The sequence below is a fragment of the Epinephelus lanceolatus genome, chromosome 9 (assembly GCF_041903045.1).
Source record: "Epinephelus lanceolatus isolate andai-2023 chromosome 9, ASM4190304v1, whole genome shotgun sequence".
NCBI classification, from domain to species: domain Eukaryota; kingdom Metazoa; phylum Chordata; class Actinopteri; order Perciformes; family Serranidae; genus Epinephelus; species Epinephelus lanceolatus.
The window spans coordinates 38,817,501-38,838,314 of record NC_135742.1 but is presented as its reverse complement, the minus strand read 5'-3'; the positions used below and the strand labels follow the sequence as shown (position 1 = coordinate 38,838,314).

The window sequence follows — 20,814 nt, the reverse complement described above, 5'->3', positions numbered from 1 at the left end:
ACCCCAAAACATTTGAGGTCTTTTAACTTATTTTACCAGGGTCTCAGACCATAATTATCTTGTTAGGGCTCTGGTTTGTTCACAGTCATTGTTAGGAAAGGCCAGGTGATTCAAATTTCAAAGCTTTATATATATTCTGATTCCTGAAACCTTGTCCCAACAGTCAGCAGCCATGGGCTCCTCTAAACAGCTGCCTAGCTGCCCACAAAGCAGGAGAAGGCTATAAGAAGATAGCAAAGTGTTTTCAGGAAGGTGTTTCCTCAGATCATAATGTAATTAAGAAATGGCAGTTAACAGGAACTGTGGAGGTCAAGTTGAGGTCTGAAAGACCAAGAAAACTTTCTGAGAGCTGCTCATAGGATTGTCAGAAAGGCAAATCAAAACTTAACTGCGAAAGACCTGCAGGAAGATTTAGCAGACTCTGGAGTGGTGGTGCACTGTTCTACTGTGCAGTGACAGTTTGCAGAGGAACATCTAAACAAGCCTGATGCTTTTTGGAAACAAGTCCTGTGGACTGATGAAGTTAAAAAATAACTTTCTGGACACAATGAGGAAAGGTATGTTTAAAGAAAAAAGGGTGCGTAATTTCATGCTAAGAACACCTGTCCAACAGTTAAACATGGGGGTGGATTGATCATGCTTTGGGCTTGTGTTGCAGCCAGTGGCACAGGGAACATTTCACAGGTAGAGGGAAGAATGGATTCAGTTAAATTCCTGCAAATTCTGGAAGCAAACATCACAGCATCTGTAAAAAGGTTGAAGATGAAGAGAGGATGGCTTCTACAACAGGACAATGATCCCAAACACACCAAAATCCACAATGGACTACCTCAAGAGGAGCAAGCTGAAGGTTTTGCCATGGCCCTCACAGTCCCCTGACCTAAACATCATTAAAAATCTGTGGATGCACCTCAAAAGAGTAGTGCATGCAAGACGGCCCAAGAATCTCACAGAGCTAGAAGCCTTTGCAGGAAGAATGGGTGAAAATCCCCGAAACAAGAATGGAAAGACTCTTAGCTGGATACAAACAGTGTTAAGAAGCTATGATACTTGCCAAAGGGGGCGCTACTACATACTGCCCATGCAGGGTGCCCAAACTTTTGCTTCAGGCCCTTTTTATTTTTTGTTATTTTAAAACTGAAAAAGATTGAAATTAAAAAGTAATCTTGCTTCAAATATTGAAGAAATTAGTCATCTTCAACTTCATGTCTTTTGGAGATCAGTTCATCTTCTACTCACTTAACTACTTTAAACAAAATTTTGACCATGGGTGCCCAACCTTTTGCATCGACTGTACAAATTATTTTTATTTATTTCGTATGCCCAACTTTCAATTTGTTATGGCACTTGATCATTACATTTTTTGGTGTCTTACTGGTTCTTTATGAGGCTTTTTTTCTTCTACAAACACACATGGTTTTTATCTCTTTAGGATAAGATCTTTTGCATAACAGATTAAAATTCAACAGTATATCATGTCTTTCTTTAAAAAACACACTGAAGAATGTGGTACATGTTATGTAATGCAACTTAACTGATCCTTGTTGGGTTTTGTTTTCCTATCTTGCTTTCTCTCTACAACGGTCAGAGGTCAGAGTAAAGTAGACAAGCAAGCCACTGAGAAGTGGTGGAAATGTCTTGTCTTGTTCACACACACTTCTGCAAGCTGCATGTTTGCACATCCAACAGCTTAAACTCTGGTTCACAGAGCTGAAGGATGGTTCACCTCCTCACTGCATCACTCTGCTGTTCCTGTTGGAATAGAACCTCATTTGCTCAGGGTTCACTCTGCTGTGAGGAAATAGTGCAGCTTTTGTGGATTCAGGAGAGTTTTCCTGCTCTATAACTACTAGAGACAACACAAAATATGGCCCTTGAATGCAAACCAAGTTGAAATGAAGCCCAGGAGTTTGTTTGGATCTAGGTCTCTAAATCACAGCAAGCATCAGCAACTTTGTGTCCTGTCACAAGTGTGTAAGTGTGTTTGAAAAATCTGAAATGTACATCGACTCTCAACACCAACATAACACCAGAAGCCAGCATGGTGTAAAATATGTACACATTTTATTTGTTAGCATACAAGTTTTAGATTAATAAAACATTGGATTTTAACTGAAAAAAGAACATAGAAAATTTCAATTAACCCAAGTCCAGATAAATAAAGTATGACCTAAATCAAAAATTATTAATGAAATTTTATTTACATATGTAGAGGTCAAGATAACTGTTGATCCTTTAGCTATGGCATCCAGAATGGCATTACTCGTAGATGTAGTCATTACATAATTAAGAATTACCAGCCATACATACTACAGTATATTCAACCTTTGTTAAGGTTCCAAAACATTTTAGCATAATCTTAGGTTTTAAATGCTTGTCAGCAATAAGTGGACAAAGCCAAGATCTGACTGACAGGATTTCACAGTTAAGGTCTGGTCACACTAGAAACTGGTGCAGTGAAATTAATCTGCATGTCTTTGTGAAGCATTTGGTTCTTGAAGCTTAGTGACGTTGTGACTCTACTCGCAGGGCGAGTTGGGGAACTGCTGCAGCTGCTGAGCTAACTGCTAACTCTGGTGCTATGCCAAGTGGCTGGAGATTTACACCATTTCTGTTTTTAAAGAACCCTAATTAATCCCCTCTAATTTAGATAGGCAAAGGAATTCCTAAATTTATCACAGATGTCTTATCTCAGCCTATTTGATACCTAGAGCAAAGATACTGAGGGGTGTTACAGTGAATATTAAGGACCTGAGTTTATTTACTCATTTAGTGTATAGCCTTAGTATGACCCGTATTCATCCGACACTGACATCAGCACAGGAAGGGAGTCTGTTGGACTTGAGAGATACATAAGACTATCATCTGCAAATAGGGCCAATTTTTGTTCCTTCGTCGCCATTTTTATACCTTTGATTATGCTATTCTGTCTAATCCATTGTTCCAGTGGTTCAATAAAAACCGTAAATAGGAGTGGACTCAACGGGCAGCTCTGCCTTGTAGATCTCTGTAGCAGAAAAAGAATCAGTGCGCTCACCATTGATTTTCAACCTAGCTGCATAGGGCTTCTAATATCTTTATGATTACTTGATTGAACCCACAATTCTTGTGACGTTACAGAACAAATCCTGTTTGGTCTATGTTGATTATTTTGAGTAAACTTCTGATGTCAACCCAGTAACACCATTTCGAGCAATAAAAAAATGATTGAGGCAGGAAAATAAAGCTCTCTGAAGTAACAAGCAAATAAGTTTGCTAATTGACCATCGGGGGCGTGTGTGTGTGTGTGTGTGTGTGTGTGTGTGTGTGTGTGTGTGTTGATGTAGCGCTTTTCTGCCAAAGAAATGCGCTACATCAACACACACAAGGCAGGGCGGCAAGGAGCGCTACTACCCAGCTGTTTCTATGACAATATCTTGACTTTTACATTAGCTAGGTAGCTGTGTGTGCTGAGGGTTGACTACCCAGCCAACAACAAGCTTACAACATTCAGTGTCTGACCGATCTGCTCCCACAAATGGTCTTTTTCACTTTTGTTGTGACAGTAATTAAAGGAACAACCATGACGACACCAACACCTTTCAAAGTTCATTCAGATCAGAGATTTTCAAATTGAAGCACTCAGAGCAGCCATACAAAAAAGCTAGAGCGCTTGGGGAAAAAAAAAGCCTCTGGGCAGAATGCCTTTTCTTTAGGTTGCTATATGTGGCCACATATGCTCTCTCCTCATCGGGAATTTTTTTTTAAAAAAGATGCTGATGTTAAGGAAAAAACAAAAAAAAAGCTAAGTAGCTAAGTGGACACAGGCCTTGAGCAAGCTCGTTAGCTCGGACAGCTATATTTTCCTTCTCAGTGTAGCTCAATAGCTAACGCAATAACAAGGTCACACAATTTATGCAAAGGAAATATTTGTAAAATCGACTCCTATCTCAAAACGATCTGCAAACAAGTCCTTTTATGTGGAAAAGTTTATATAGTCCGATCAGCCAGGTTAAATACAAGTAGATGGTGCAACACAGCTAATTAGCTACATTAGCTAATTAGCTACTTTTCCATTCTCTGCCACTTAAAGGTCAGCACTGTCAAGATGGCTTGCTACTGGCAAAAAAAAAGGCAAATCTGAAGGTCAAATTCATAAAAGATGAACTTGACGCAAAACATTTGCGCCCCCGAGCAAGTCCACCAGTAACAACAATTCCATTGGAATAAACTGAAATCTCTGCAAATTTCCCTGTTTAAAATCCCAGTGTGACCAGCCCTATAGACTTTAACAAAGGCAACATTCTAAACCATTACAGGCACTGTCAACGAACAAGAGCACTTTTAATACTTCTGCCAAAGGCAATCTCACAATATATGAATATATGCTTATTAGACATGAGTCAAAAATCAACAGTAGTCACCAGTCACTATGCTTAGCACAGTTTACAAAAAGAAAAACAAAAAAGAGTAAGCATCAACAATATTACATGCTAAATACAGAACAAGCACAAGTTTTGGCGTTTCTTTTCTTAAATCAAAGGCGTACATTAAGGTCAGAATCTGGGAAGGTTTGACTGGAATGTTTGGATCCTGACAAAGTTCAGTGCTGTCAGTTAAATATAAGGTCAAACGCTACAAAGCAAACATGCAGGAAAGATAATAAACTACCACCCTTGCAAGAATACATGAATAAGAACAAAGCAAACAAACCATGAGGTGTGGCACATGCAGAAAATCACACTGATTATCAAGATTCTCTGTTTCTTGACTAAATGATATCCTCAGTTCAGCCAGGACAATCACTTAAAGCATGGGTGTGGATGAGTTCAATAGTCCTTCATAAAAAATAAGTTACCCTGTCTGTCGGCTTTATTATTCAAAAAGGAGTGTCCAAAAAAGAAATATATAAAAGTTCATAATTCCTCTAGTCAAAAAGTTTTTAGTCCAAAATAAAGCATAATTATTGTTCAAAGAATGGTCAATAAATCATGTGTGTTCATTTTCTCCAACCTAATACAAGCATATAACAGACTTTAACCCTCGATGAAGGGGAAAAGGGATAATAATTATAATAAAATAATAGCTGAATAAGTGAGCTTGGTCACAAAGGAAACTCTGAATGGGACGTGCATGTGATATTTGTTGGAAAGGGATAGATTGTAGAGACGCAGTTTTAAGGGTGCAGGTCTGGGGGTCCTCAGGAAGCTGGGCACTGGTGCTGGGCTGCTGCTGCAGAAACAAAAAGATATGTAAGTGGCATGTCACTGAGTGAGCATTAAATAAAACCTGTTCACAACGGACATTCCGACATGTAACAAAATAAGCTTGTGTAACTAATAACAATAAGTATGACTATGTTTCATTTAGGTGCACCTGTTCATCTGCAGAGACTCTGCCCTTTGCCTGACTTTTCTTATTATCTTCTTTTATTCTGTGTGCGGGATGTTTAGGGACGTGTAACCCACAGTGTTCAGGTAAGGTCAAGACTATAAAAAGGTAGCAACCAGGTACCAGACCATAAGCAGAAGGGTTGCAACGGTATGAGATTTTCACGGTATGATAACTGTCTCAGAAAATATTTTGGTTTTATGGTACTATAGAATTTATATTATCAGTCAGAATGATCCTTAAAGGAATGAAAACAGACAGCTTATTGTTGATTTAACAAATGTTTTAAACTATAACTGAAAAAAACATTTTGTTAATGGAAGTATTTGTAAAAATTCTCCACTTAGAAAATAACTAAAATAAAGAGGAGATTGAACGTCCAGTTGGATTTTTAATCACCGTTGATAAACATCAACTTTTATATCACAGTATAGGTATACTGTGATATAAAAGTTGATAGAACATTGCTGCCTAATAAGCAGCAGGAGCCAAGAGACAGCACAAAAAAAAGCAAAATATAGTGGGGCCAAATGCCAACGAGGGTAAATCTGGGGATGACTTTTACTTCACTTCAGCAAAAAACTTCGACCTTCAACTGACACATCAACTACTTTTATCACTAACAGTTCACTGACAATTTCTTTCAACGCTACACTTCAACAGATACTTCAAACACTTTAAAGTGCTTCAACTGACATTTAAAGTCTTTTAAAGAGGGGTCTATGTGATATTCAGAGTATGAGTTGTCTGGACACGGTTCTCAACATGAAGGTGCCAGAGCCGGTGGCACGTAGCTAACGGTGCTAACTCCTCGGCAACAGTGCTGACAGAAGTATAAGTGTTAGCACAAGGGAACAGGAGCGTGTTGCAGGAGCGCGTTGCTGCCCTAATAAGTGAGGACAGCAAATGTTGGAAGGCCGACAACAGGCAATGTAATGAAAACTTTCTATCAATCATAAACCACTGTATTTATTTTGCCAAACGCTGTATGCAAGGTTGCAAATATCAGGCACCATCACAAGGTCAGAAGATGCTAGCTTCAATGCAGTGTTCCTGCCTGATAGCACTGCAAGAAAAGAGAAGATTACAACTCTGAAGTGGTCTTATTCTGCTCCATCAACGATCCTGACCGATACATCAACTTCTGCTGAGAAAGCCACTGCTGCTTTGTTTCATGTAACTTAGGAACTAGGCAAATAGAAGCCATTTGTGGATGCTGAATTTGTGAAAGTACACACGTTGGGAATCTTGGAGGAGTTATTTGTATGAGACAAGAACAAAGATGATATTGTCAATCCTGTGAAACAAGTCCATCAATCGAGTTCAACAGCAGTACAGAGGCTGGGAAGTTTGTATGTAGACAGCTTCTCAACTCTACTTTCTGAACTGAAGTCTGCAGATCAAATGTCAAGCACTGTCGACGAGTCATCAGATGCAACTGATACTGCACAACAGTCAGTATTTGTGAGATTCTTCAACAGGGAAATTTTGAAAAAGGAACTGCTCTGCCTTGTGTCACTAAAGAAAACAGTTGAGACCATGTATACTGCTGTAAAAGGTTCTTTGAAAAGAATTCTGTGGGGCTGATAAAAATCAGCCTTTTTGAATCTGGGCCATATATGATAGGACGTCCCATAGCAGAACACCCACAGTCAACCTGCTACACTAGCACACAACACAGTCTGATGAATGACACAAACTCATAACTAAGGCTTTTCAAAATATTGCTACAGGAGCAGGAGACCCAATTCTTGGACCTACTGCATCATAATGATGTATGGTGGTTGAGTAGGGAAGAGTTTTACAGTGATTCTATGAAGAAGCGCAATTTCTTTCCAGCCAGAAATCAAACAAAGCTACAGAGCTGTCCAAGTTCATGCAAAGGATTGCTGTGGCTCAGAAGATCGAGCGGGTCATCCACTGATCGGAAGATTGGCAGTCTGACCTCCAGCTTCTCATTTCATTGGGCATAATACTGAACCCCAAATTGCTCCCAGTGGCTGTTCCATCAGTGTATGAGTGCGTATAAGCTAAGCAGCAGGTGGCACCTTATATGGTAGCCTTGGTGACTTAAAGTGTTAAAGCGCTTTGAGTGGTCGGAAGACTATAAGGTGCTGCACATGTACCATTTACCATTACCAAGAGTTCATGGCCATGTTGTATTTCCATGTGACACCACCAATCATTTGACCCAACGCTACAATGTAAACATGGAAGAGCTGTTTGAAAAGGTGACCGCTTTTTCATAAACTTGGACCTATTCCTGGCTGACAAAGAGGTCAAAAAATACCTTTACTTCCCCGCACTATGTGATACTCCTACAAATACAACTGAGCTGTCACAAATGATATTGGTGAAAAGTGCAGCGGACAACTTCAGCCCACAGTTCAACAAGTTAAAAAATCCCAGGCCAGAGCTGCTGTCTGTAAGCGACCCTGTCACTGTCACTGCCACTGTCAGTGGGAGCTGTCCAGTGGAAGCAAAGGCTGCTGCCTGCAATGGACGAGGGCACATTCTAGTTGGAGATGGGCCAGCTGCAAATCTATGATGTCCTGACAGCCAAGCTCAGAGAGGAGTGACTGTCCATTAGCACCTGAACTGTGGGCATGTATATAATGATGATGTATAAATGATCAACCTACATATGTGAATCAGGGTTTTCAATGATAATCTAATTAAGGACAAGAGGCACAATAGATCTCAGCTGGTGCCTGCCATGCCATGACATCCCACAAGCCAAACTTCAGCAACCTCTCAAAGGAAATGAGATGCAGTCACTCAAACTCAGCTGGTAGTTAAGAAATGACACATATGAACTCATATCATGTGAACATTTGCTTGGTTAAAGAGAAGAAGAATGTGAAATTAAAGCCAGCAAGGTCTTTTGGACAAGGCCAATATGGGCTATGTGCATTTGTTCTTAAGGAGTGTGACTACTGGTAGACAGAAAATATGCTTTGTGGAATTGTCTTGACTCACCATAACTTAAAATGCATGTATGTTTTATTTGACCCCTCCAGTGTTTATAATAGCAGTAATGGAATTGACTATAGAGATTAAGAAGAGTAGACAAAGAGTTAATAAAGATGGAAAAAGAATATGCTGGTGGAAATTCTGCAGTGCCTTGTGCCCAGACTGTTCATCTGATACAGGGCACTGTGCTCAGGATGTCAGGGCTCCACAAAGAGACAGATATGCTAGTTTTGTATGATGGGCTAAATTAGGCTTGACAGAGAGAGGGCTGATCTTCGCCTGATTGCCTTTCAGGATGTGCATAGTGCAGTGGGATCAGATGGTGAGCTATGCAATGAAAAACAACTATTAGCTAAGGAGGAGCAAAAGATGGCGACAACAAGTCTGTATTTTACACTAAAAGTGCTTAAATGTGCTGTTCATTCTGTCCCTGCTAGGAACAGTTTAGTACAAAGGAGGATTAGGGCCATGTTAATTAAAAAAAAAAAAATCTTAGAATCCAAGTTGTAAATCTACGAGAATAATGTAAATGTTGTGCCCATAAATCACTATTAGGAGCACAAATTAATACACCGGAGCTGGACAACCCCCCTGCTGGTTCCTGATGTGCCAGTCAGCTCCAGCAACACTGGAGAGAGAGAGTTATGCATAAAGACGGGACAGTGTGCCAGTGTTGCTTCCCATTGTAGGGGATGTTAATGGTAAAACGTCCAACATACTATTGTACATACGATGGCTTCGCTCAGATGTGTTGATCACTTGGAAGAAGAAAAAACACAAGGGAGGCCAGCTCCTTATCCCTGCTGCTTTCAGGCAGCCTTAGGACACAAAGCAGGTGTATGAAAGTAAACACACTGAACATAACGTACAGCGTAGCATGACCCACATGTGCGATCACTGGTGGCACCCTTCTATAATGTAGTCTGTAACAGCACACAACAACCTTCAGGGGATTTTTCTTTCTGGTGGCGTAAAAAATGTAATAATATTACCTAAAATCCTGTTGATACACACTTTGTTGCTTTTTATACCAAGTTATCCAAGTTTCCATTCTTAATCTGTGACTTTTTTTCTCCCAAAACGACAAGTTTAATCTTGTAATATTTCGACTTTATTCTAGTACACCGCGTTCCAAATTATTATGCAAATTGTATTTAAGTGTCATAAAGATTAAATTTTTTGTTTTTCAATTAAACTCATGGATGGTATTGTGTCTCAGGGCTCTTTGGATCACTGAAATCAATCTCAGACACCTGTGATAATTAGTTGGCCAGGTGAGCCCAATTAAAGGAAAAACTACTGAAGAAGGATGTTCCACATTATTAAGCAGACCACCATTTTCAAGCAATATGGGAAAGAAAAAGGATCTCTCTGCTGCTGGAAAGCGTGAAATAGTTGAATGCCTTGGACAAGGTATGAAAACCTTAGATATTTCACGAAAACTTAAGCGTGATCATCGTACTATTAAGAGATTTGTGGCTGATTCAGAGCACACACGGGTTCGTGCAGATAAAGGCACAATGAGGAAGGTTTCTGCCAGACAAATACATCGGATTAAGAGAGCAGCTGCTAAAATGCCATTACAAAGCAGCAAACAGGTATTTGAAGCTGCTGGTGCTTCTGGAGTCCCGCGAACATCAAGGTGTAGGATCCTCCAGAGGCTTGCAGTTATGCATAAACCTTCTACTCGGCCACCCCTAACCAATGCTCACAAGCAGTAACAGCTGCAGTGGGCCCAGAAATACATGAAGACTAATTTTCAAACAGTCTTGTTCACTGATGAGTGCTGTGCAACATGGATGGTCCAGATGGATGGAGTAGTGGATGGTTGGTGGATGGCCACCATGTCCCAACAAGGCTGCAACGTCAGCAAGGAGGTGGCGGAGTCATGTTTTGGGCCGGAATCATGGGGAGAGAGCTGGTCGGCCCCTTTAGGGTCCCTGAAGGTGTGAAAATGACCTCTGCAAAGTATGTGGAGTTTCTGACTGACCACTTTCTTCCATGGTACAAAAAGAAGAGCCGTGCTTTCTGAAACAAAATCATCTTCATGCACGACAATGCACCATCTCATGCTGCAAGGAATACCTCTGCATCATGCTATGTGCATAAAAGGAGAGAAACTCATGGTGTGGCCCCCATCCTCCCCTGACCTCAACCCTATTGAGAACCTTTGGAGCATCCTCAAGCAAAAGATCTATGAGGGTGGGAGGCAGTTCACATCCAAACAGCAGCTCTGGGAGGCTATTCTGACAACCTGCAAAGAAATTTAAGCAGAAACTCTCCAAAAACTCACAAGTTCAATGGATGCAAGAATTGTGAAGCTGCTATCAAATAAGGGGTCCTATGTTAAAATGTAACTTGACCTGTTAAGATGTTTTTGATTGAAATAGCTTTTGTTTTCAGTAAATATGACCTCCTAATGCTGCAAATTCAACAAATGACTATTTTCAGTTCTTTACAACCTAGAAAATGTCTTGAAACTCTGTTGTGCATAATAATTTGGAACAGTGCATTTTAAGTTTTTTATTTTTGAAAAAAATACTGTTTTCATTGGGAGGTTTGTTCAATAACATTTGAATTAAACTTTAACAGTTGATGACTTGAAAATTATGCTGACTGTCATTTGCATCGACTATTTAGGAAAATCAGAGAAAAATATCATTTGCATAATAATTTGGAACGCGGTGTAGATGTGCAATTTAATTCTTGTAGATGTATGACTTTATTTTCGTAGATCTACCATTTATTCTCGAAATCAAAGACTTTTTTTCTTTAACATGGCCCTAATCCTTCTTCATAGTCAAGGTTTTATGTTCATTCCAATATTTGTGAAATTGCATGATTGAAGAGATTCCAGTTATGTTTAATGTTGTAAAAACTCTTTCAAATTTAACAGAAAGCATTTACAACTAAAATGCTGTTGCAGCAATAAGTCAATTAATTTGAAAATAAAGAATTTCAAAGAAAGAAGAGTTCAGAACCTTTTAATGTTTATTCTTTTCATCTGATAAATATTATTAATGTTTGTTCATTACTTGGCCCCTGGCCTCCTGTCATTTTGCAAACATGCCCCCCTTGCAAAGCAGGCTGAGCATCCCTGCTTTAATGCTACGACTATAACTCATCCCTTGCATCGCCAAAACTGAATGAACTCAGCTCATTTTAATGCTTACATTTTGACTGACACTTCACACCCCGAAACTGAAAACTGTGTTTTTTTAAGAGGCTCCAGTTTGTCAGGAGCCTTTAAAATAATCAGGGTTTAAGAAATAGAACTAATAATCAAATGTAGATTAGAGTTCTGTATTCATAATTGTGATAATGTTAGTTGAGACTCTAGGTCGCACGATCATCAGATGAAGTTCAGTACATTCATGTAAGATACCTCTTTTTCCCCATTTCAATACAGGAACCTTTGTATTCAGTGTGTTTTACCTTTACACTGAACATAAACTGCCTCTGTCCTGACTGACAGTGATAGTTATTGAGGATTTAGTCTAATTCACAAATCTGTTTGCTGGCTTACTACATGCAGAGCACTATTTAAACTAAGCCATCTCTATTCCACATGCATTGCAAAACACTGCATTTGATGCCTGGTTTGTTGGAACAAGCTCCAAATGCAGAAAGTATTTGTCTTGTATCACAAACAAGAACAGGTCTGTTAGGTATTTTTGAAGAAGGTGTAAAGACAGGTAAAGTTTGGCCTGTAAACAATATTCTTGGCAGGTGATAAACTTACTTACAGACTATGAAAAGAACAGCAAACTAATGATGAACACCATTTATGCATTTTCCTTGTCCAACATTCCCCACTGACAGTAAGTGCTCTCATGTGTGCAGACTAATTTACAGATTTTTTGGCCTGGTGTGGCCATGGAGCGAGTTTGTACGTGAAGCCAAACGACACCTTATCAGGAGCCGAATGTCTTTTGGACGAGACGCCAGGACACCAACTTGGCGCCATCTGCCTCTGAATGAATGCTCAGCAGTCAGGAGCTGTGCAGGCCAAGTCTGGTTTTCCTGCAGTGCAGTCATCCCACTAGAGGCTGATCCATCATGCTGTTCAGCCCTTCACCTGGGAGGCGCCCAGCCAAACAAAAAACCCTGCTTTAAGCCAGCTAGGCCTTCAGCCATAATGGGGAAGGAGAGAGGATGGGAGAGGATGGTTTGATAGATACAGTATGTGATGAAGTTTTTTTTCTATAGCAGCCAGGGGCCAATAATAAGTCAGCATCCCTCAAAATCCCTCCAAAACTCTCCAAATCATGGTCAACTTAAAACTACACCAATCAATATTTTCTATGCAATGGATCAAATGACTGCATGTAGTGTAAAGGGATTTGTAGCGACGAACACACAGAGAATCATCATCCAACTCCACAGTTCCCTTCAGCTCTACAGTGATTTTCAACCTCTGTCAGTCCATTTTTTTGGTTGTCTGCTGGACTGAAACTTTACTTTTTTAGTTTAGCCTCAAAGTCATGGCTCTGATCACTCTATTTCCAGACAGCTTTGTTCAGTGAAAAAGCTTCTAAACCATGCAACAACAACAACAACAAAATCACACAAAAAGAACTACTTCTTTCTTTCTATCAAACAGCCTTTTTTACACATTCAACACATATGGATCAAAATTAGCACTCATTTGCATTCATTTTCCATAACCGCTTATCCAGTCATGGGGCTATAGAGACAAACAACCATTCATGCTCACACTGACACCTACGGGCAATTTAAAATCACCAATTAACCTAACCTGCATGCATTTGGATTGTGGGGGGAAGCCAGAGTACCTGGAGAAAACCCACACTGACACGGGGAGAACATGCAAACTCCGCACAGAAGGGCTCCAGGAACCCTCTTGCTGTGAGGCGACAAGGCTAACCACTGCACCACCGTGCCGCCATGTTTCTAGCCACCTGATAAATGCAAGTTCTCCTTAGCAGCTGAATGCTCCTTAATGTTCACTAGTTAGTTGCTAACTGCTGCCTGGTGCCGGGCAGATGGCGTAAGCAGAGGTTTTATTGGTTTTCTGCATAAAAGTGTTGCTTGCTATGACTGAACACCAAGCTGATGAGTGCCGTGGGAGTGAACCATCAGTTAACTAGAAAAGTGCACTCAGTAGAGCGCAGATTTCCAGAGGTCATGTGGCCGCCCAAGCTGATCACAGCCACTTTAGAAAATTTCTGTAGTTACAGCAGATATACTGCAGCACATTTCAGAATCGTCCAAGAAGCCAATAAAAATATGCATCTCATCTATTTTTTATGTAGCCATGGTGCATGGCGCAGAGCAGATCAAGTTCTCCTGTCCACTGTATGTGAAATATAGATACAATATAATTATGAGGATGAAGATATTTTTCATAACTGAAACACAGCCACATATCTTTCATCCATGTTGTTCATAATTGGAATTTAACAGTATTGACCTTGTCTGTAGGCTACAGCACAACAAAGTAGGAAATAACAACAATAAACACAACTTAAATAGACAAAAATTAGAATTAGTGTCTTGCTGTTACATGCTGAGATGTGGATGCTTCACACACATCTTCAACCTGGCAGCAGAGAAGATCTATATAATAAGCGCAGTTTCAAGGTGGAACCCAATTCAGTATCTGACCAAATGTCTCCCCTTCTGTTCCTGAGATATGACGTTGAATAATGGCCAGAAAAGAGTTGACCTTTGATCACCTAAATCTAAGCAGTTAATTGTTGAGTCCAAATGCACGTTTGTGCCAAATTTGAAGGAAAAAAAAAAAAAACCCTCGTGGTGTTCTGACATCACATTTACAAGAGTGGGGCGGACAAGCGGATGGACAACGCGAAAAGATAATGCCTCTGGCCACCGCTATCACTGGTGAAGAGGCATTAAAATAACAGACAAACTACATAGAATACTAACTAACTTAAGGTAGAAACACAAATATTTTGGAAACATTTCCGAATTAATAAAATCTGCAAATCAACAAAATCTGGCAGTCAAAACACTCTTCTTCTGAATCACTCCTGGTGTGGCATGACCACGTGCAGCAAGCGGAACAAAACCAGGTCACAACCATGGCAGCCAGAGCGCAGCACAGCTAAGCCTGGTCGAAATGTCCATTGTGGCTCCCTTAGACAAGACGGTGGCAAGGATAACAAAAACAACTGACTTATCCATCTGGTATCATGCCTAACTTTAGTCGATCATAACATATTGGTTACGGAATTTATCTGCAGATGCTTTGGATCAAAATGAGACTAAACGCTTTTATGGATGTCAGTTTTTGAGCCTTGACAAAAACGTGTCCTGCAACAGACAGTAAAGCTTGTTGTTTTTAGTAGAGAAGTTTCCAGAAGACTTTCGGTCCCTGCCGGCCAGATAAGAGGAGTAAGGAGTCAGCAGTTAATGATGGTATAAAACAGTCAATTAAACAGGTTTTTCAACAATTGTGAATCACCGCCACCATGAGAGGTCCTATAACATAGTCATATATGTGCACACAAAATATTAGGCTGATTGGTGCAGATGTATTTAAGATTAGCTGGCTGCAGACAGACAGATATACACACACACACACACACACACACACACACACAAACCAAACCCATGAAATAACCCCTTTCACGTAGTCAGTCATGATCCATTGTTGCAAATAAATATACTGATTATAGCTGCTATATAAAAAAAACACTACTGAATTACAGGTATCCTTATATTAAAGACAGGATGGTTTCACTGCAGATTTCACAGACCTGAGGACAGTGAACTGGCAAAAGAGAAATCTAATCAGACTGTGACAGAGATTAATGACGACTTAATGGCTAACACGAGTTTTAATAAAAGGCTGATGTTGGTTTGATATGCTGGTGTATCAGTCTAAGCCTGCAGGAGATGGCGGAGAAGAGATCCTGGCAGGATAAAGAGGCTTAAACACAGGGAAGGATGGATATACTGGATGTGTGCTCAGTCTGCTCGCTGACTGTGGTTTATCCTGTCTTTGACCATGGCAAAGCTCCAACGCACTCTTCTCTCAACAGCTACTTATAAAAGTCCTGGGTTTACATTCCTCAATAGGACATGTTTATGTATCCAGGCGCTCAGCAGGAATTTCAAACGAAAAGATTAATCCCTGTATGCTTCTGTACGGTAATCGGGCAATGGTTTATCCATCTACAGGGGTCTATGGTCTCCAAAATTATGCCAAACACAACATTCCCCAAAGGTAAAATATTTATGGGGTATGCCTTACTCTGCCTGATGGTAGTGTCTATGCTACAGTGGAGACTGGGCTCTGTCCAGCGTCTTTACAGAGTACTTTCCAGTATGATTTGGCCCAGCACATCCAAGGATGACACCATGAAAATGAACTTCCTGATCTTTTTCAGTACACAAGAGAAAAGGAAGGGATATACTGTGGCAGAGATTGAAACAATTTATGGGATGAGATGTGCTCTTGAGGCACAAACCTTGAGGCATCTGCCAGGGTGAAAGATCTACAGATATATAAAAGCCATCTGTGGCTGATGATTATACTGTGCTGTCTGAGAAGGTTTTAACATTCAAACGACACAAAGTGGGTTGCGGGATGGTACATGACTGCTATGGAATGACAACTGTTAAGGAATGCTCTTAATGAAACAAATTGTTTGACAGGGTAAATGAGAAAGTTGAAAACATTTCCAAGAAATTGTCTCCTTTGACATCAGTGCTGCGCCCTCATATATGAATCATTCAGAGCTGCTTGCTGTATGACTTGGTCTAAATAAGCACTCATTTCCAGTGTAAGACTGGAAACACAAAACCGTTTGCCCTTTATGTTGAAAGCTGAGAAATCTGTATAAACGTGACACTGAAACCATTTTAACAGATGAAATTTCATGAATAATTCATGTAATGCTGTCCAGTATTGCTGTTTGTGTAAATGGAGCATGGTTGTAACACTATATCCAGTGTACACTGGCTAAGCCACAGAAACAGCAATGTATGCACATGAAAGTGAATATAACCAGTGTATTAGGGTTGGGCGATAATACGGTAATAAGGTATCCCGCGGTATCTAAAAATAGCAACAGTATCAGTTTCATTACCGTCATTAAAAAATCTGCCGCGCATAGGGGCCTGATATAATATTAAATATAATTTATTTAATGCCTAAATAATTAGTGTTTGTCTAGCACCTATGTATGTGTGGTTGAGTTTTCAATTTAATACTATTACAATTTAAAACTAATAGTAGGCTATAATGTTTCTCTTATAACTGCCCTTAACTGTTGTTAGGAGATGACATTTGATAAAGTTTTTGGATGTGACGTTGTCACGTGACAGCTCGGACGTGAGAAAGAGAAGAAAAGATGGCAAGCCGCACATCAAGCCAGTTGGTTGCAAAAAAAAACATAACTTCTGCAAGCACCAGCAGCAGCAGGTCCAGTGTCCATCAGAGTGGAGGAGGGAGAAGCGCAACCCGAACCACCGAAAAACAGATGACTCTGGGCAGTCTCCTTCAAAGAAAAGCCGATGCGGTGGCAGATCTGGTCAGCAACATACAGGAGCGAGCACGAGCAGAGATAACTGCCTATTGTCGCGAGCCTGTCATTCAGGGAGATGAAGATCCCCTTCTCTGGTGGAAATGTGATGGAGGCAGGCGTTTTCCTCTGATGTCGAGGGCTGCCCAAAAGTACCTGTGCGTTTGTGCCACAAGCTCTCCATCAGAGCGGGTGTTCAGCACCGCGGCCGAAGTTGTTCAACCACTACGTGCCCTGCTCCAGCTGGAAAAAGTAAACATGCTGTTTTTTCTGGTGAAAAAACCTTGGATAGTTTTGAAGCATAGGATGCTGCTATAGTTATCATTATACTTTGTTTTTATTTCATTTTCAATGAGGAGTAGCCTCTTCTGACGGACAGAAAAGCTCGGACTTTGAGAGGGTGAACTGTTCAAACTAAAGGTAGGCTCTAAAAGTATACCAACTAACAGTATTTCCCGTTGCATTCTCAGGATAGAATTATATATGCCCATTTTCAGTCATGCCTTGTTGTTTATTATTATTATTATCTAGTTTTTCTTATTTGAAAATCCCTAGTACTGGATGCTGTAGAGCTGTGCTTTTAATTTATTTGATTTATGTTGATAGGTTCTAAAAATAAACCATCGGACAGTAGCCGTTGCGGTCTGAGGATACACTGTATAGCACACATTATCGTTACTGCCGTTATTTATTGTTACTTTTTTGGAAGTGGACTGTAGCCCACAGACAATTTGTTGTTATTTCATTCCGTTTGGTTGACTGATGCATTTGCACTTTTTTATATAAGTTGTTAATGTTATAGCCTACATGTTTTTGTTGTTATTTTTTCAGTGTTCTTAGGCCTATGTAATGTTTGCTGTTCTGTTTCGGAACTGTATAGGCACAAGCCGACATTTTGGCGACTCCCTCTGAGCCCTTCAAAGTAATTTTTAATTAGTCACGGTAATACCGTATACCCTGGGAAAATGTGAGGAAGGTTTAACTGTAACAAAATTTGGATGCCACCCAACTCTACAGTGTACGACAGATTCCCATGATTGTTCATTCAAGTTCTATTTAGGCCGTCTACTTAAAAGTGGAAAGTCAAGAACCATTCTGAAGCAGCTCTCTGTTCTTTCATAGCCTTACAGTGATTCCTTCAAACTGTCCTGCCTATCAAATCCCAATGCAGATATAGTATGTCTGGGAATGAAAAGCCTTTGCAAAAGGAACCTTCCCTACATTCACAATTATATAGGGTACTCACACATTTTCATGGACATTTCAAAAGTTTTCCATGACTTCCAAGGATCCATAATGAAATTACCATGACCCTTCACAACATATAACATGAACAGAATAGTGACAGTCGACAGTTCATCTGGCCCGTTGGTTAATTTGTTTAAAAAAGAAAAAAAAAAAGAAAAGAAAAACAAATGCTCCATACCTTTGAACTACCAATTTTAGAGCAGTAAAAATGAAACCAAAGTGCGCATCGGCTCTACAAGGCGCCCTTTGCTACCCATGTCAATTGTCCAATCTTAAAAATGCGGTACAATTTAAAAGTAGTAGTGGGGCAAAGGTATAGAAACTTTGGAATTCATGACCCTACATGTTAAGTCACACTGTCACAACATTTTTCTTTACACTAGCCAGATGTTACTTAAACATATCAGATTCAAGCTCTTTAAACATAATTCCAGCTAGCTGACACACAAGGAGGGATGGGAGGGGATGTAGGGAGAAAATGAAGAAACTTGGGTTGGGAACAATTAACCGATACGACCGGATATCCGGTTTGACAAGCGAGAGATATGGCTACATCGGTAGCAGCCTCCTCAATCGATACGAATCAGCCATGAATCCTTAGATGAATCGATTGTGAGTCATGGATTCGGGTATCGCGAGACTAGCAATCGGTTGACTAGCTTTAACAGTTTGCATCTTGAAAACAACGCGAGAGCCGGCGGCATGCCCCTCCGCAGCAGGCATTACTGACAACGATAATGGATGTAAACATCAGCGCCAGCTTGACCGGTGGAGATGAGGAACAGAAGCTAATGCTGGTTGGATAAACCAGGGAGCAGCCAAGCCGCAGCAGAAACGGTTGTGGGTTGAACGCGGGGTCACAGACACAGACAGAAATACGTATTCCTGTCAAATATGGCGGCGCATGATAACGGCTTACCGGCCGGCGACCAGCCAAGCCCTGGCAGCACTCAGGTATGTGACGTAACGAGCAGTTCACATTTCCACAAACCTCACCGCACTTTAGGGACTGTTCTTTACTTGTCAGAGGAGGAGGGTGCCTGGTTGATTTTTATTTTATTTATTTATTTTATTTTGATCCCCCCTTATGTTAATCACTTATTGATGCTGTTTTTGAAGTATGAATAAGTTAATAAGTAATTTATTCCATTGAAATATCATTGATGTATTATAGAAAAGTGATTTATCTTTTTATAAATGACAGAGTGTAGCAAACACAGAGAAATAGTCTGACATGCTGTCAGTGATAAGCTGCTAGTCATCACAGTCCATGATATCAACTAATAACAGGAGATGCCAGATTCTGCCCCTACATTGCATGTTATTATTTTATTCTGCTTTATGTTTATATTGTACAGCATTATAATAAGCTTTATTCCAGACTCAAGTCCATATAAGATACATACAAAAACACAGACAATACCATAAAAACAACACAACAAGTAGGTTTAAAACACTTAAATTTTACTTAAAGTTCACTTCACTTAAAGTTTAAAACTTCTTCTCATTTTTATATTGATCCCATCCAACAAAATGATGTTCATTCAGCAAGTCTTTTTTTGGTCCATGTCTCAAAATAAATACATTTGACATGTGATTTTGTTGTTGTTTGTCTTTTTATTATATTTTTGCCAGTGCCATACAGCAACAATGCTTGGGGATGTGGTCTTTTACAAATTTGAAAATACTGTAAGAATGTCACTTTTATAGAATTGGCTTCTTTATTTTATAATGTATGATTAATGTCTACATCAACAAATGTTAACCATAGAATCGTATCAAATCGTATCGTTCCTACACTGTATCGAATCGTATCGAATCGTCCTGTATTAAAAATATATCGTTTTTGAATCGTATTGTAACCCGTGTATCTAGATACGTATCAAATCGTCCATCACAAAGAGATTCCCAACCCTAGAAGAAACGGAAGTGATGGAAAACAAAAAGTTCTCATGCAGTAATGCTTATTAGAGCTTTGTTAATTCCACAGCTACAAAAATGTTTAATTCTAGTACGTTGAAGGTTATTCATGGAAGATTGCGGAGACATTTTTTTATTACACACAACAAACTTCCATGACTTTATCAAAACTTTCAAGGATTTTACTGATTCCAAATCTTTTCCAGGCCTGGAAACCAAGACTGGAATTCCGGGTTTTTTATGACCATGTGAACTCTGGTGGTGAGCAAAGATAAGAAGAAAAGACAAAGCAGAAGTACAGAGCTGCAAACACAGCAACAGTGTTTGAAATCAAAGTGTTTCTGTTCTGAGAGGACAACAGGACAACCACAAAATGGGGCTACATGATACCCAGTGGGGACAAGATCTGCTGAAAGAGAATTTTGGCACCAAATACTATGCTGAAGAATATTCGCTGGCCTCCTGTTTGTTTCCAAAATGGAAAAGAGACTAAAACTATAGACTAAAACTATATAAAAACTAACCTTGAGAACTATGACAAATGTATTACATTTTTTTCAGCCAATAAAACTAAATGATAATGTGAAAGACGGACAAATGGACACATGAACTGATTAGCCTAGGGTATTCATTTAAGTCTTATTCAACAACCCTGATGTATCTGTAGAATCACACACTCTTGTAGCCCAGCTCCTAAAAAGGGAAACAGTATCCTCTTCTGCCCAAAATCCCTCTTGTTCATATGGTGATTTAGCAGGTTGACCTACTGCACTGCTGTTAATAAGAAGCA

At 39.8% G+C, this 20,814-nt stretch overlaps 1 protein-coding gene across 1 annotated transcript in view; it reads right to left on the bottom strand.

The window, feature by feature from the left end:
* Positions 1-2,042: 2,042 nt before the first annotated feature.
* Positions 2,043-20,814, bottom strand: part of LOC117252871 (golgin subfamily A member 7-like) — a 38,555-nt gene continuing 19,783 nt past the window's right edge. The window contains exon 6 of the mRNA XM_033620110.2: positions 2,043-5,211. The gene's annotated coding sequence lies outside the window, so the exon portion shown is untranslated. The remainder of the gene's footprint in view (positions 5,212-20,814) is intronic.